Below are 18402 nucleotides of genomic sequence, written 5' to 3'. Positions count from 1 at the left end.
TCTCGTGCCTACAAATTAAACCTGAAGCATGGTGTATTTTTCAAAAAATAATTCCAGATGATACAACATAATGGAATACTGTATAAACTTCAAATAACTGTCCAAATACCAAATAACAATTAACTCAGATATTTATTTGGAAGTACTGCTGCCAGAGAAACCCCAAAACATAGTGGGAGAGAGGTATGCTTGATTTTATTTTCTCATGAATAGTGCTAAGGAATAAAATCATTTGCAATGTATAACACATTTAAGAAACTTAACTTGCACTTGAAACACAGGAAGCATCCAATAACCATTTGGAGTTTTTCATGACTAGAAACCTGGCTTCACACTTCAGGGAAAAAGCTGTCCACTTACATGCCAGCTTAGTCCTAAAAGTTAACAGACGCGGTTATGTTGTGAGGATCCAACAGAAAGCATCATTTAGGAGACACTTAAAACTACGTAATATAATATTGTCAATTATAGCTAAAGAAAAGACATCCAGCTGCTTACTGATTGGTTTGTGAAAAATAAGAAAGAGGGACCCTAGAGAGGGTGGTGGTGCAATGGCAGTCCATATACAATACCGGCAAAAATACACAATACTGGCAAAAATGCAAATTTGTCCAACTTTTCTGAAAAGCAGTTTAGCAGTCTGCACCTAGAGTCCTAAAACATTACTTTGCCTCTAGGAATCTGTCTTAAGGAAATCTTTAGACACGTGTAAGAAATATTTATGTACAAATGTTTCACTACGGCATTATTTAGAATAGAGACCAAAACAGCCTACAACATGGGCCTGTTTACCTATACGATGAAACATTATGCAAACGTTCAAGTTATATTTTCAAAGACTATTTAATGGTGGAGGAAAATGCCCTTACTATAACATAAGAAAAACCAAAATACAAAACTATTGAACGTATTATAAATTTATGGAGAGTGTATATAGCTACACATATGTAGAGCTTAAGTAGAAATATTAAAATGTTACGTGTGTCTTTGGGTGGTAGAAGGAGCAAAGATAGATACTTTTTTTCTTTGATGCAATTTAATGTATTTTTCAGATTTTTATGTTTATCTATTTCATTTATAATAAGTAAAAGGCAATAAAATGGGAAAAGATCAATGTTACCAGTATAAACCTATCTGATGCTTATACTAATATCACAGGTAAAATAATAGAATATAGATCTTGAACCCTCCAACTAAAATACACAGACAGGCAAAGGTTTATGAACTCAAGAGCTATTTCAAATCCTTCTTTATTATCACAGAATTGCTAATTTGCCAATCATGCCTGAGATTTGATGTTGTTCGTGTGCAAATATTTCTGATCAAATTACAGGTCTTTGCAGGGGCTCTGGTTCACTTTGATTAAATTCAGATTGTCTGACCAAGTCCTTCATGGACTGATCTAGATTCTAGTGGAAGTCCTGAAGCCCAGCGAGAATTCTGGCAAAGGTTCAGCAGCCTGAGTAATTTTTATCACAGTCAAACCACACAAGGACCAAGATCCCTCTATTGAATACGCTCCTGTATGGGGGTAGGCATGCAGATGGGGGTTGTCAAGGAGATGTTTCAGAGGAAAGAAATTATAAAGTATGGGTCATCATTTATTTATCAGTGAAAAAGAAGGAGCACAAGAAATAAATGTTAAGTAAAGATAGACCATATAAAAAGAAAACCGTAAAAAGAATCTTTTTTTTTTTTTTTAGGAGGGTTAACAGCATTTGGCAGTTTAGCAGAAAAACAGTAAGAAAGATAAAATAAAAACAGTTATCATAGATTCAATAAATATTTATCTGGCATCTCTTAAGTATAAGACTGGATGCTAGGCAAGTGTGGCCAATGGGATATACAAAGGTAAGAGAGAATGCCCACTCTTATTTGGAGGCTGGGAACCAACGGTGGGTGATGCCTTTGATTCGTTTACTAAGCTATTATTTACTGAGCTCCTACTGTGTATTGGGTACCACACAAAGCATGTTATATTTATCTCAAATGTGTCTGGGTTGGTATTCTATAAGGAAATTGAGGCCAAGAAAAGTGAAGAAACATATCTACAGTCACAGAGCTGGAACGTTGCAATTGGAATCTGGGTCTGTGTGGAGAATGCCAAAGATGGATTCTGGTCGGCACGTCACAGAGTTCTGCTGGGATTCAGCAGACCAGTTTAGCCAACGATTACAACAACAGCAACCTTACTGGGTAACTACTGTGAGTCGAGGACAGCACATAACAATTTACTTAGGTCACCATATTTAGTCCTCAGACAGAATTTAGACGACTGCATTCTCTACTCTTTTTCTGACATCACCTCTACCTAACTGCCCGTGTCAAAAAATAACCCAAGTTTCATCCAAGACTTCGGCCTCACTCCCACATACTTGTTTCTAAATGCCATACATCCCACCACTTGCTAGCTCTTTAATTCACCTTTCCCTCTTCATCCTCTTAACCACTGCCTTAGTTGGAACCACTGTCATCTCTCAGATGGATCACAGTAAGAGCTTCTAAACACGGGTGCCACATGCCTTTCTGATCTGCCTTCACCCTGCCTTACAGATCTGGACATATCTCTTGGATAGCCTTCATTCCAACCCTGAGAAACAAATCTGAACCTGGAGCCTGGTGGTACCCCTTCCACCCACGGAGGGCTCCGGCCATGTTGAACTGCCCATCCTTCGCTGAAGTCAACATGTCTGCATTGGTCTCAGGTCTTTGAATGTGTTTCTGCCTCTTTTTCCTGAGCTTACAAACCCAATCCACTCCCACACCGCTTCCCCAACCCTTTTCCTTTCCTGGCTAACTTTCACTGGACCTTCAGGGTGAGGCTTTGGCGCCATTTCTAATTAGAAGCATTTCCAGACGTTCTTCCTTGTTGTTTAAGCAATCTGGGTGAGATGCTGATTTTAGGTTCTCTCCTAGCACTTCAAGTTTAACCTTGAAACTCAACCTCGTACACTGTCTCTATTAGACTTTGAGCTCCTTCAGGGCAGAGCACATGTGTAACTTCTCAGTTCCCATCTTCCTGCAATGCCCGGCATATAGTGGGTACTTAACTCACATTTATATGCTTGCTTTTTTAATCAAGCTTTATTCCACAAAGAAATTGAGGTAACTCGCACAGAACACACATATGGTGAAGAAAACAAATATTAGAGCAGGAGCAGGGACATTAGAAATGGAAGAAAAATCAGGACCAGAAAGGAAGAACAGGTTAGCAAAGGACTAAAAAAATTGTCCTGGGATATTTATTTAATATATTTCTGACAGTAGATAATTCTGAGATCAAAACACACCCCTTTATGGCATATCACATAATGTCCCTAAGTCAAAACAGCTGAAAACTATGAAAAACCATGGCAAATGTTTTCCCCAACTTTTTGAGCTATGGATTTTGATACCATGTTTGGTTTTACAACTTTCCTGGATCTTTATACTCCTAGCTCTCAGATGGTCATGAACATGCTGTTTTAGGTTATTCATCTGTGCCCAACACAATACCACATAGGAATACATATGCTTTTTAATTTTTTTAAACTTTCCGTTACTAAATAAGAGTAAAACTCTAGAACATATAAAAACAACAGTAAGTGACTTTCTCTTCAAGGGCATTTCCTATCTGAATGGGTAATAGCCAATTATAAATCAGGAAACTAAAAATACTTAGTAAAATTACAGTAGGTGATTCATAGCAGGAACCATTTCTTTACAGGAGAAACACTAGATAATGGCTGTTAGGCTAGTTTTTTAGATGTATCGACCATCCACACTAATTTCTTTTTAAGGTGGTTTAATTTTTAAACTATCTTCCTTGAATCACAAAGAGCATTTCAGTTGCACGAATTAACTATATATCTAAAAGGTATTCCCCACAAAATCATCTCAGGTTCTTTATTTTGAAGACTGCACAGTAGACTCTCTTTGGAAAGTCTTGACTTTCGCTATCCTGCTTAACTAATTCAGAGTTTAAAAGAATCAGTGAGGTGTGTGTGCTTTCAGATTGTCAGGCCTACTCTGTTTCATGTAAAACACGGTAGTAGTTAGGCAGAAAAATGGTTGAGAGTCACTGTAAGGAAATCTCTTCCATCCTGATTCTAGCCCTTCTTGTCTTGTTCTGCTGATTTCCAAACACGGCCTGCTGCCTACCTGGACACCTGAATGACAAATGCCATCCATGCTTGATGAAAAGGAGAGTCTCACCTGTAACTAGTTTTTGTTCTGGTAACCACTTTAATCCCATGCCACCCACAGAGAAGTAGGTACCAACTGAGCTATGTTAGCAGTTGGCAAAGAAGCAGATATTCTTTAAGTGTCTGTTCAACCTATGAACAGTTTTCGTTCTGTCCCTGCTTCAGCTCCACACTGGGGGCCAAAAGCAGTCTGATGTTTTCATGAGCATCTTGGCTTCCTTATAGTCGTGTAACCAGCTAGTGTTATTCTCCTTGAAATATTGAGAAAAGCTGCTTTGATTTATAGGTTTGAGGGGATATCATGAGCCTTAAATTCTCAGAGCATAGGAAGGGAACATAAAGAAGTTGCTTTCCAGGCACCCACAGATTTCAGCTGAATACCTTTCACGTCAATGTGGCAAATGTTTGCTGAGGATCTACTATGTCCAAAGGAGGATACTATGGGAAACAAAGATGAAAAAGAAACAACCTTGCCCTAGAGAGCTGAAGAGCCACACCATACCCTCCCCCGCACCCTAAACACAGCCTGGCACATGGTGAGCATTCAATGTAGGATTGATATTTTTTTATATATTAGTGGGACCCCTATGATATAAAACAGAGTGCAGTAAATGTTAGAAAAGAGGTCCAAAGCAAGTGCATCGAGGCATGGCGTCTAGACATTCACTACTACTGGAGGGATTGGAAAGGCTTCCTGGAGGAGGTGACATTTCAGCTAGGCCACAGAACATTAAGAGAAATTTTACAAGGAGGCACTCTGGTGACAGGAACAATGGAGGGCATGTTTCCGGATTTGCAGAGTCTCAAACACAGGTTGTATGTCAGGTCCATAGTGGAAAACACAGACTCCTGGGCTGGCCCCGAAGGATGAGACCTGTATGAGGACGGGAGTGAAAAGAGCAGGATGAGTACAGACCCGATGCTGGAGACAGGAGGCCAGGAGATGATTTAGGAAACTAAAGCACTTTTCATTGTTCCTCAGGGATTTTAAGAGTAGGACTACATTTTCAGGGCGCAGGAAACCTAGAAGAGCACTCTTTCTTTTTCCCCCTCTTCTAACCTACAAAAGCGTTACAATGACAGCTGTATAAGTTACTTTTCACAACCATAGTTTGGAAACCAAATTGGAAAGTCCTAAAAGTTAACTAAAATCAGCACGACTTCACTATAGAGGGACCTCTTAAATGTGCTATTTATAGATGGGAAACAATTTAATCGAAACATCTACAACAATGAGAAAGTTCACGGTAATTGAACCGTCAACTCTCAAACCCACACCATGACCACTATTAATACAGCACAGTACGAATGTGTCTTCATGAAACACTAACTGTCGTGGAGTCTAGCTTCCTATATTGCTGGTTTCATTCCCTTCAAGAGATGATGGAATTTTAAAGTATTATCTACAATAAGAAGGCTGTGTGCTTCTCTGAAGAACAGAAGGCACTCTACACACTAATTAAATCTCCTAACGTCCCTGTGAAGTAGGCATGGGATCCGCAGAAGGTGAGTCACCGAAAAGTACCCAACTAGACGACTGGACCATAGGACATAGGATGATATCCACTTTTATTATTATTGTTCCCATTTCACCACCAAGGAAATGGGGGGATTATTCAGACAAGGATGATGGCCTAGCTTCCGTTTTCACTGAAGGCAGAACACAGGCTCTGTAGGCTCTGTAAGCATCCCTTGGGAGACGTTAAAAAACAGTATAAAAACCGTGATCTCTAAGGTTTCTCTTTGGAGAGTTGACTGACACTTAACAAAATGAGCACCTAAAATGTGCACTGAAGAAAATATACATCGCCCTTTTCTCACAAAAGAACACAGGACAAGAATCGTCTTTAGCTTTGATTGACTGGTTCCTCAGGAGCTCAGCAGGGTGCTGCCCACGGCTTCCTTCCCTACGCGCCCAGGAGAGAGGAGTGGGCACCAGTCTTAAGGGGGTCATATTGGGAGCAGAGTGGGTTATGCTAAAGACACAGTATAAATTGCAGGGCTAGACAAAATGGAAAGGAGTAGAAAACTAAACTAGTCCTGAGCCTTGGTTCTACCCTTTGGGTAATATTAATAGTACCGACTCTAAAGTCAACCTCTGTGAAACCAACACCTGTACACTTATCTTATATGAGCTAGTGGATAAACCAACTCCACTATTTATAAAGGAAATGAAAGGGCCCAAACCACTTTACCAGAGTGTGACACCACTCTCCCAATCTATCCACCTCCTGACATCCCAGAAAATATACTCATGGCTCCCAGGAAGCAGAGATCCCAGTGTGTGTGTGTGTGGGTGGGGGTGGAGAATCGTAAAGAAGATAAATGCTATTATTTAATAATAATCTTGTATCACTGAAGTCTGAAAAACAAATACAGATACAAATAATGATATCCTATGGCAGTATTTGGTTGTCAGAAGGTTGTATTCATCTAGAATATACTTAAAATTATTTAGATTATCATAAAAATGAAAACACAGAATCAAAAATTTTGTGGAGACTTTGTAGATCCTCACGTTTGAGAAACTGTTTTAAGATAGTGTTTATTAATGGGTCTAGAAAAGAAGACAACAAAGTTTGCCTAGTCCTAAAAGAGTGCGGCACCTGACACCAGAACCTCTTTTAGGGGAAGACTAGTATTTAATGTACTAAAAATAAACTTACAAAGAGCTTATTTTCTCTCCTGAAAACTGATTTACTGCAACAAAATCAGGGGCAAATTTGTAATAATTACACGTGGTGTAGAGGAATAATCACTCTTTCCCAATCTGAGATGAAAAAAAAAAAAATCTAATGGATTCTCTAGATTAAAACAAACTTCCAAAATTAGGAAAATTCCCTACAGCCAAATAAATGTTAACTAATTCCTTGTCACCTATATGCATTTAAACATAAAGGGGATGTGATTTCTTATATATTTCCCCATGAAAAATAAAGTGCCATAAAAGATTTAGAAAGATTTGTCTGGCACTGTATTTTAACTTGGTACCTTAATCATTGCTATCACCTGCTTCCTAAGAATTCACAGAAAGAACATATTTCAAATATTATTCAATATAACTATTTATATACTTGTATAATTGTGCAAAAGTTTCCTTTCTAACTGTCCTTTAACAATATTGCAGGTAGACCAAAGGAATATACTTTTAATCTTTGGATTAGATTTATATCTGCAACTTTAATAATGTTAATAAATTTCCTAAATTAAAAATAAATTTAAGTTAAATTACAAATCTGCTAAGACACATCACATTATTAAATAAGGTATGGTTTTGAATTAAGATGAATGGTTTTCAAGTAAGTAAAATATATTTATTAAATATTAATATGAATAATACTGTATTTATAATTAAAATAGGTAAGTTTCAGTTAATGGTAAATGCTATTTGATCTCATAATTTTTGAACTGAAAGGGTCTATGGAGATACACCACTTAATTCAATGACTATTTTTAGATGCAAACACTGAGTCCCTATTCTTTTGAAGGCCAGATTAGAACCCAAGCTCCCAACGGGAAAAATGTTTCTTTTATTTAACCATGTTGATATTTACTATAAACATCACATAAGTCATGCTCGTGTCCATTAATATGGAGGGACTATTCAGAGGTGGCATCACTCACTGGCCTAAGGAAGAAGCTATGATTATCTAGGACCGGAAAAGCTAACACCAACTCCACCGGTGACATGAAGAAGCAAGCCATTTAATTGCACTGTGCTTTCATTTTTCTTAATTACGAAAAATTACCTGAGTAATTTAGACTTCCCTCCTTAAATTGGTTGTTGCCAAAAGTGGTAATAAAAATAACTGTAAAGCATACAGCATATCTAAGTGAGAACTAAATACTTAATAAAAACAACTCATCTTCTCTATATTTAAACCAAGGAGTAATAACTACTTTGAATCATAATTAAGAGGGAGTATATATTAGCTAGTGTGTGTCCTATGTATATTAGCTAGTGTATATATTAGCTAGTGTATGAACAAGTTAATGCAGGGGTATATCTAACAAGTTTAATTGCTCCTAAATTTTCCTAGTTTTTCATAACCTGTCTTTAGGTTGACCTAAGCCATAGAGTAACTATCAGTTGAGAACAAACTACAACTCTTTGCACCATTCAATCGTAAACAGAGGGAAGTGTTAATAAGCTGCCCCATCATGTTGCTCTCAGAATCTGAAAAGTTGACTATAGAACTATCCTGTAACTGATATATGCGGGGCATAAATCCTGCCAAATACCGTTCCCTAACAGTAAAATATAGTGTCCTGGGTGACATGTAAAATCTTCCAGCTTGAGCTGACCTTTAAAAAACAAACAAAAACTTATCAACTGGATTCCCCTGAATAAGAAATAGATCTTACAACTGGGAGGGAGGCGAAGAATGAATACTTATGTTTTAAAAGAATTGTATAATGCACCTTTTTGAAGCAAAAAAATAATACACACCGGTACTATACACAGGAATAGTCTGAAAGAAAATACCGAGAGATGCTCATGCAGCTCATTTCTAGGGAGTAACATTTTTTTTTCTTCTTTGTGCTTATCTGTTTAGTCTGATTTTGGACATGGATTAATTCTGTTGTAGTTTTGAAAAGGTTACTTTTCGTGGGAAAAAAAGAATAATTTGCTTTCATCTCTTGGATTGAAGGAGGTAAGGTACAATCATACCCACTTCGAAAATGAAAACAAGAAGGCTTGAAATGTCAAGTGGTGGTAGTGATGGAAATGGGAGTTAGATCCAGGGTCCTTGTGTCCTGATCGTGGTTTGGGTTACTGAGAGGGCCAGCGGAGAGGGAGACAGTCTGGGGAGGCCCCTGAGCTGAGAGCTTTCACGCCTCTCGTAAGTACTAAAGGGCAGAGTAGTAAATGGTTTCTACCCAATCCTAAGCTTACACTTGGCATTCATTCCTTCCCCCCCGTTTTCATTTCTGGATTGCAGGTCTCCCCGTCTTAAATTTAAACAAGCATTGCTTCCAGTGTTTAATTACAATTTAATGGAAATACTACTTGCATTCCAATTAGCTTTTAGTTTTCACATCACGAAAAGTGCATCCAAGTTATTGTGTCATTATAATTTCATGTTATAATGGCTTCATAATGCAAGTCCCTGTAGAGTTCAATTAGTAGTTTCCTATGGTAATCGCCCATCACTATAATATTGTAATCACATAACACAGTCCCCACGTGCTTCCACTGCAATCATTTTGACATTGTAAGAGCATTTTAATAGTATTAGCATAGATTCTCCGGAGAAATCATCTCGTCACCGCATTACCATATAAGATTAATTATGATGGAGCCATGTTGTTATGACACGAAAGCTTAAAAAAAATGGCGCTCAGCAATAAAGCATTTCACGTCTCAAAAGGTCAGTGCATTTTGCAGTCAGGTTTGCCACACAACCCTTGACTGAATAGACGTTCTTTCACAGGATGTAAGGTTTTTGTTTTGGTTTGTTCTTTTTGTTTGTTGGCTTAGTACTCAAACCACAGTAATAAATTAGGTCAGGCCCTCTCTGGGGTATTGAAAGAAAAAGCACAGTGTGTTATATAGATGATGTATTACACAATTGTACACTTGAAACCTATGTAATTTTCCTGACCATTGTCAGCCCAATAAACTTTAATTAAAAAAAATAAAACGAAAGAAAGAAAGAAAAAGCAGACATGGTCCCTGTCTTCAAGGAGTTTCCAATGTAATCAGGTTTATAACAAATGATACACAGCGTGTCGGTAAATGCAATTAAGACTCTTGGGATAAACCAAGTCCTATGGAGAAACTGGTATTACCCAGATGTCAGAGCAACCAAACCATGTTTTCCTGAAGACAGAATGTTTGGTTAATAACTAAAGGGTTAAACATATTAAACATAAAGGCTGTGTAGCAGACATGGAGTGAGGGTTAGCAGGGTTCATTCACTAACTCTGGGGAGGAAGGAAGGCCACCAAAGACCCTAGTAGTGGACGGAGCCACAGCCCCCTGCAAGGAGGAAGCAAGAAGACAGGTTGTGGGCAGGAAACCTCTCTGCAGGGATCTCCACTGCCCTCAGAGCAAAGAGTGGAAGGCAGAGCCTCATTCTTTATTGCCAAGAAGAATAGGCAGAGATGTTCTCTGCAAGCATCAGATCAAGGGCTAGAAAAAAGAAACCCCAGCTCAGAAAAGCACTGCCCAGCCCTCAGTACTCGCCCCGGTTTAAAGCCAAGGTGTAAAATGACGATGTCGTGTCCATGACAAATAGCACACACTGCAGAGACTAGCAGGGTGGTGTGTTCATTTGAGGGGCCTCTGATCATCTGCTTCTCTCTGGGGACATCACAAGAGAATGGCAAAGGGATTATCCTAACTCTCAAGGTGTTCACAGCAGAGGAACTAACAACTGGCAGTTTCTCTGGAATAATTCAAGACTCGCTTGCCTTTTGGGTTGTGGCAAATCAGCACGTTCTGAGGGCTCACAGCTGCCAGTTTTCCCTTTCTCGACTCACACGTGCCTGTGAGATCTCAGCACTGCACCGTAGCTCAGTTTCCAAAAAGAAGAAATAACACTTGAAATTGGAACACAGAGGAATAAAGATATGCCCTTCTAGGGCTCACAGCTACTTTTACCAACAAGCTATGGAGCAATCTAAATTTATTACATAAGCAAAATGAGCTGTCCTGTCTTCAGAAGTTATTTTTAATTTCACAGGTGAAGTCTGCGGCACTCTCTACCCTATTGTTCCTTGACTTTTTGTTTAGTCATCCCATGAAGTTGAACTCTCCCTTCTTGGCCTGTTCTTCACGGTAACTCATTCATACATTTTTCATTATGCGTTCATGTTGAAATGTTTATTACAGTGGATATCAGTTTTATTATTATTTGCTCTGTTATCAGACATACAGATTAAAAATCAAGACTCTGCGATGCATGAATCCAAGTGCACTAACCATAAGAACAGAAATTTTATTATGTAAAATATATCTTGACACTTCTAAGAAAAAGATGATAGTTCTCCTCTCTTCTTCAAATGTATTCAAGGCAACAGACATCATTCCTGATAATAGTCAATAATCTCTTATTTGATACAAACAATAGTAGCTGTAAAATATCTTGGATGCCACCAAAAATGAATGTTAACTCTATCTCACAAATGGCAGAATGCACACAGATGTGACAACATACTGCTCTTATGAACATATCATGATGTTCCCGAGAGGAGGAATAGCTAGAATGTTAACTATAGAAATATTACCAAAAAGTTGATACGCTAAAAGTGCGTCTTGGGGCAAATCACCTAGTCTGTGGGTCTTTTTTCTCATTAACAAAACAAAGGAGTTAAACAAGCAGATCTCTAACGTTCTTTCCAGATGCACGTTCTATGATTCCGAGTGAAGAGGCAGTAAATGACCTCTACGCCATCTCAGCAGCAGCTCCTCCATTGGTTCATCTTGTTTAGACATAAATGAATGGGGACATACACGTATTCTAGAAAATCAGGCAGAACGTTTCTATACAAGGAATGTGAAACCTGCTGATATCTTTCTCTATACTAATTCTTCTTCTGATCTCACATCAGGGCAAATCATACTCTAACAAACCATAGTACAGTATTTACCATACTTTAAACTTCAGATTATTACTAAGGGATGAATGAAATAAAGAAAACCCAGATATTCCAGTTATTAGTTATTTATTATAACTCCTGATAGTACTTATGAATAAGAGTGAAATAGTATAAAATAAGGGTGGCCTTATTAGCCCTCAAATAAATAATGTGGACTGTGTAAGCTACTGAAAACACTTAACTGTTTGCCAAATAACAGCTAAAACAATCCATTACCTATGTGTATGTGTGTACTTACACAGTTTTAATATTTCCTAATCATCATATACAAGTACAGAAACTACTCTGAAAATTGTTTCATACCAACTTTACAACCGACAATTATTTTATTAATATTCTTTCATGGATGGTGAGATAAGTAAAAAAGTCGATAATCTGCTTGTCAGTGTTTTCAAGAAGGTGTGATATATATCTCACTGGTGGGTCAAGCCAATTTTAGGTGCTATTTATGCATTTTAAAATGTTTTAAACAAGTATTTATTTTTAAGCCTGTAATCTCATGGATATTATTGCTCAGGATGAGGCTGAAGTACAACAGTGAGTTGGTTTAAAGAAAAATGTTAAGTAATTAGTAATAAAGGTAGTACCTAGGCATAGCAAACACTCTTAAAGATGACACGAGAATGAATCAAATTTGACCAGTTTGATGAATATTAATGAATGATAAATTTATTCATTCATTCTATGAATATTGTACTGAGTTTGTAAAAATTAAAGGGCATTTAACATCTCTATAACGTCCTGAAACACATTTATGTTTTCTAGCCTATTAAAGGCCTAACTCCTATTCTGGGTGTAATATCCACCTAACTGGTCAGAAATATAATCTTGATTGCAAATTAGGCAGAGAAAGCCATTATCCAATTTTAACTCTCAGACCATTTTGTTGATCCTATAATTGCTGCTATTTTAAGTGATGTTAATTTAAAAATATAAATATGATATTATATGCTGTAAAGAATATGGATAGGGACATTATGTTCAGACATAGTATAGCCACTTAATAAGCTTTCTAGTTTTTATAGAATAAAACTCCACAGTTTAATACATCATTTTTCGTACATAAACAACAGATAAAGAAACTCCCCTTTAAAGCCAATGTTGTAAAATCACTAGCTAATATACAAATAATTACTGAAAACATACTTTAGCCTAGGTATTACTACCGTGGTTCCCCGAAAAGAAGACCTAACTGGAAAATAAGTCCTAGTATAATTTTTCAGGATGATATCCCCTGAACATAAGCCCTAATGTGTCTTTTGGAGCAAAAATTAATATAAGACCCAGTCTTATTTTGGGGGAAACATGGTAACACAAATATAAAAATAAAGAAGTGGAAACAGGTTAAAAAAAAAGTACAGCATCCCTATGTAATGCACTATGAAAATTCCACATAAAAGTCTTTTACAGTCCTAATTTGGTATATCTAAAAGCAAAGGAATTTAGAAATTAATTATTTTGACCTCACCGTAGCGAGAATAAGTAGTAGCAATGGTCCAAGAGGTATCCTGAATGCTAAAAACTGTATATGTTGTTCGACATATTTCAAATCAAACAATTAAATGAAATTCAGTAGACAAGAACATATAGAACTATATAGAATCTTCATGGAGATCATTTTAAACTTGGGTCTGATAGCTTGAAATATTTTGCTCTTTCTCTTGAAATACACTGATAGACGTAAAGTGAAAAGGCAATGGCTGGAAGGAATGAGGAAGGTCAAAAAGGGGCACGACAACTTGATTTGCAAGAAACTTCTCTCTCCCTGTACGGCCACCACATCAAATATGGCTGGAAGTCAAAGGCTCATTAATGTCAGTACTTAAAACGGCAAACTATTGATTACTTATGCACTGAGTTGCTCCAAAATATTTAGTTATGTGGGAGAAGAACACGTTGAAGATGTACTTTTCTGAATGAAAATGGGGCAAGTTTCAAGCAACACAGAAGCAAAAGGGAATGGATGTCAGGCCTTATATTTATGCAGAAATGTGAGCGAGACTCTAGAGTGAGGCCCAGGACGGTCCCTAATCCTACATGTGGAAGCTGGGAGAACATAAATAGGCAATGGCCGTAACAGGAAGGGCCGTTCCTCTGAAGTACGTTCAGCAGCAAACTTTTCTTGCCTACTGTCAGCCTATAAAGATCTTCCTTAAGCAGTGGAGGACGTTTGTGTAGAAAAGGATTGGGCAGAAGGCGTGAGCCAGGCATGGTGTGGTGAAAGCAAGTGCCCTCTTTTGAATTCCTGTGTAAAATGGATTTGTGCAGTGGCAAATGGAAAGTCTCTGAAGTTAAAGACTGAACTTGGAGAAAATGCAGCCTGGGAAGCCCTGTAACTGGTCGAAAGGCATTGACTCATGAAGTGATAGACACGCCGTACGCAAGGGAGCAATAAATAAAAACATGTGTCAAGGTCAAAACTAGCATAGACACTGTGATAGCCTTTCCTCAAGAAGGGTTTCAACAATTCTTTTCTGTGGAGTGACTGATAGGAAAAACCACATTCTACTACATATGCACGTTCTCTTACATATGCACGCCTACCTCAGCATTCAAATTTAATCTATCCTTGAAAATGTGATGGTATCAAATTTTGTGTTGCAGGAGGCTATCTATTTCATTCATTTCTTCTTTTTTTAAACTTATTAAACTTTTTAATGTGGACATTTTCAAAAGTTCACAAACGTAGAGAAAGTAGTATAGTGAACCCCTAGGTCTCCATCACCCAGTTTCAACAATAAATTCCAATTAAAAACAGTTTTTCAAGGGAAAAATTATGTGCAGCTCATTCAAAACTGTCAACCAATTATCCCCCAAATTATTAACCTCCGCCTATCTAACCACATAACAATCCTCTAAGGATTTCTGGCTATTCATTTACAACAAAAGACATATTTCTACAATTAAAAAGACATCATTATTCAAGTTTGAAGGTGTATTGCAAAGCTTAGCAAAACACAGAAAGTTTTCTAGAATCAACCATACCATGCATGGTAGATGCAGACAGGTAATGGTCAAACTAAGGCCTTTCCTGGTTTCACATTCCCAATATTTCTTCAAATGTAAGAGTTTGTCTCACTTCTTAGGCTCATCATCATCTCTCTTCAGATTCTTCTGCTTTGTTAGACATTTTCAGTTGATAATATGGAGGCAAATGATGACACATTTAAACAATGTGAGCACAAAATGTCGCCCCCTAGGGCGAAGCTGTGAATGAAGCTGACAGCGTAAGCTATGTTCTGTCACCCTAGCTGATGGCCCTCTGTAGACTAGTCATGGCAAGTGTTTGATTCAGAGAGGAAATCCCGGGTAAACACATTTGCAAGTTGTTATAACAAATATTTGGATAGTTGTTCAGATAACAAGGTATATACTTGATTATATGCATTTTACAAAGTTTCTTTAGTTTTTATCTAATTACTTCAATGTTTCAAGTCACAGCACAAAGCTCTCCTCCAAGAAATGTGACAGAGAAGTTCCTAAACTGAGTGGACCCTCCAAAGATTTGTAGCCATTGACTGGTTGCTCTGATTTGATGATCAAAGAAAATAACTCCGAAAACAGTAGTTTCCAGACACAAGTATTATTGTAGGTCAGTATTATGGGCTGAAATGTGTCCTCCCCAACAGTCGTATGGTGAAGCTCTAACCCCCAGGACCTCAGAAGGTGACTGTATTTGGAGATACGGTCTTTAAAGAGATGATTACCTTAAAATGGGTTTGTTAGGGTCGGTCCTAATCCAATCTATTTTGTGTAGTGATAGTAAGAGATCAGGACACAGACAACATAGAGAGAAGACTACATGAGGACAAAGGGAGAAGGCCACCTGCAAGCCAAAAAGAGAGGCTTCATGAGAACCCAATCTACCAACACCTTGATCTTGGACTTCCAGCCTCCAGAATTATGAAAAACTTAATTTCTGTTGTTCAAGTCATCCGGCCTGTGATATTTTGTTATGGCTGCCCTAGTAAACTAATACAGTTACTAATGGAGGCCATCTAATCCAAGCTACAGGAGTGGCCTTTAATGACACCTGGAGGCTCTGGGTTCGTAAAGTGAGTAGGAAATTTGTTGAAAGGGCTGGCCGGGCATATGCAAGATAATCCAACCCTTTTTGACAAATTTTGATGACAGTGAGGTGGTAGCTCAATGTACAGACTCAGAGTAAATAAATCATTATTGCAGTTATTTGTCAGGGCCTAACAGGAAAGCTTGCTGAAAAGTGGAGCCGATACCACGCAGGATGTCTATGGAAGCTGTGTGATGTGAAATACCCCTGAACTGGGGGTCCCACTTTATATTTCCATCAAACTTTTAGAATCCAAGACTGATAACATTTAACTTTTCAGTTGAAACTGTGAACATTCCTCTATATTGGAAAACTGGGAAGGATGCTGAAAATTAAAACAAACAAAATATATATATATATTATATATAAACATATATATATATAAACATATATTTTATATATATATATATAAGGCTCTCATTTTTATTTTGAAAAACACTATATATCACTATATATTATATAAATTATACATATATATGTATATATATATGTATATATATATATAGTGTTATTCAAAATAAAAATGAGAGCCTTAATACGTATTCCTATATAAAGATGGCAGTGAATGAGACATAGAATTGGGATGGCATAACCATGATGAATGACCTTGAGAGTTTATGAAAATATTTTAAATATTTCAGAAATCAATACATACATACTTTTGAAAATAGTAAGCCATATTAAAAAAGAAATCATTGTTGGCACACAGTCAGACTGAGGATTTTGTGGTTGCAGTGGACTTTCAACTGCACAAAGAAGCATTAAATGAACAACAGTATTTACCAATATTTTCTTTAAAGTGCTTTTCAAACACTAAATAATTACCCAATTAAGCTACTGCAAGATAAGCTGTTATTACTCTGGATTTAGTGAAAAGCACTAATAATTACTGTTTTAACAATTTCTGTGAAGAAAGGCTCAATGTTTACTGAACACAGCTGTGAGAACACCCCACCTTTTTAGTGAGTGGGGAACAGAAAAAAAAAAGGTTGATTAGCTAAGTGAATTCAAGGGAAGATAGAGGATGATTAAGAACTAAGAACCATGATGGGCGAAAACAGAGAATTTAATATGCGCAGTGGAGACCACAATTGACAGAAGGTTATTTATGAATACTGCCGATATTCAATGTTGCAGACTGACAATGGAGAATCTTTAGCCATGCCCCAAATGACATAATTTATCACACTCGTGCTTAGGGCAGTCATGTCCAAGCAATTTATCATCATCATATCACTCGTGTGAGTAAGAGAGGGGGAGAATTTTGATTGTTAACCTCTAGGGAGAGTGAATTTATAGCCAGCATCCCTACGCAGGCAGCATGGCTCTTTCTGCCCACAGCTAAATGCTCCCTGCTTTATTTCTGCTTAAGTCAGAGTAAATGAGTGAACACATTGCCTCCAGGACGTTGAGAGCAAAACCTAGTTCTAATACTCTTAGATCCAAAATAAGATAGCCAGGAAATCACATTTAAAATACTCTTTGAAGCGGCTTTCAAAAATAAAAAATAGTCAATGGTAAGTATGGATGATTCATTTCAAATGTCCTTTGGTGACAAAATAATTTCTGAAATGCATCCATTGATAACTACATTTGGGAAGAATCACATCTTAACAATGAAACTGTGAACATTCCTCTATGTTGCAAAACTTGGTAGGATGCTGAAAATTAAAAAATACATACACACACAGTGTTTTTTAAAATATAAATGAGAGCTTTAATTCCTATCCTCTCTGGGCATTGAAACTTTATGTATTTTCATTTTATGTCTTTCAACACTAGCTGCCCTTACAGAATGTAATTGAACATCTAAATGCCATTTTTGCCACTTTTGATTAAAATCATGAAGCTGACTTGTGCATTCAGGAAACAAGGGCACCTGCTAGCTCACCAACAGTAAGAGGAGCATTAGTTATAAGAGCAAGCCCCCTGCAGCACCTTCCCTCTTAGGATCCCAAGGTGTTTGGTAACCTGGAGACCAGTAATCGTTGCACACATGTGGCTCAGACCTTACCTGAGTACAATAGTCAAGATAGACTAGGGCATGCTGCATTAACAGACAGATCCCCAAATCTCTAGGTCTTTTTGATTATCTTGCACAACAAAAGCTCATTTCTAGCTCACGCTATATGTCTAACACAGAGTAACTGGGGGGCGGGGGGGCTCTGCTCGTTGTGTTCATCCCATGACCCACGCTGACAGAACAACCATGGTCTAGAAAATTGATGGTCACTCTGGCAGAGGGAAAGAGTATGCGACAAATCTCTCATTGGCTTTTAAAGCTTCCACCTGGAAGTAACACAGGTCATTCCACCTATATTTCATTGAGCAGAGCAAGTCACATGGCCCTGCCTAATTGGGAGGGGACAGGTTAACACTCATGCCTCCCATGCTGAGTATTCAGGCAGATACTGTTTTCATGAAACAGGTAGTCAGAACTACAGCGCCAGTATATGCCAGGTGGCCAGGTGGAAACAGGCATTTTATTTTTCTTCATTTTTTTTTTTTTTTAAGTGAGGGAGGGATGTGTATGAATGACAAGAC

At 37.6% G+C, this 18402-nt stretch overlaps 1 protein-coding gene across 2 annotated transcripts in view; it reads right to left on the bottom strand.

Moving 5' to 3' along the window:
• The window catches only part of PTER (phosphotriesterase related), a 56044-nt gene that overhangs the window by 32916 nt on the left and 4726 nt on the right, over positions 1 to 18402 (bottom strand). The window lies entirely within an intron of this gene.

Source organism: Rhinolophus ferrumequinum, assembly GCF_004115265.2.
Source record: "Rhinolophus ferrumequinum isolate MPI-CBG mRhiFer1 chromosome 5 unlocalized genomic scaffold, mRhiFer1_v1.p scaffold_110_arrow_ctg1, whole genome shotgun sequence".
Classification (NCBI taxonomy): domain Eukaryota; kingdom Metazoa; phylum Chordata; class Mammalia; order Chiroptera; family Rhinolophidae; genus Rhinolophus; species Rhinolophus ferrumequinum.
The sequence above is the reverse complement of the archived record's forward strand: the minus strand, read 5'-3'. Positions and strand labels throughout refer to the sequence as shown.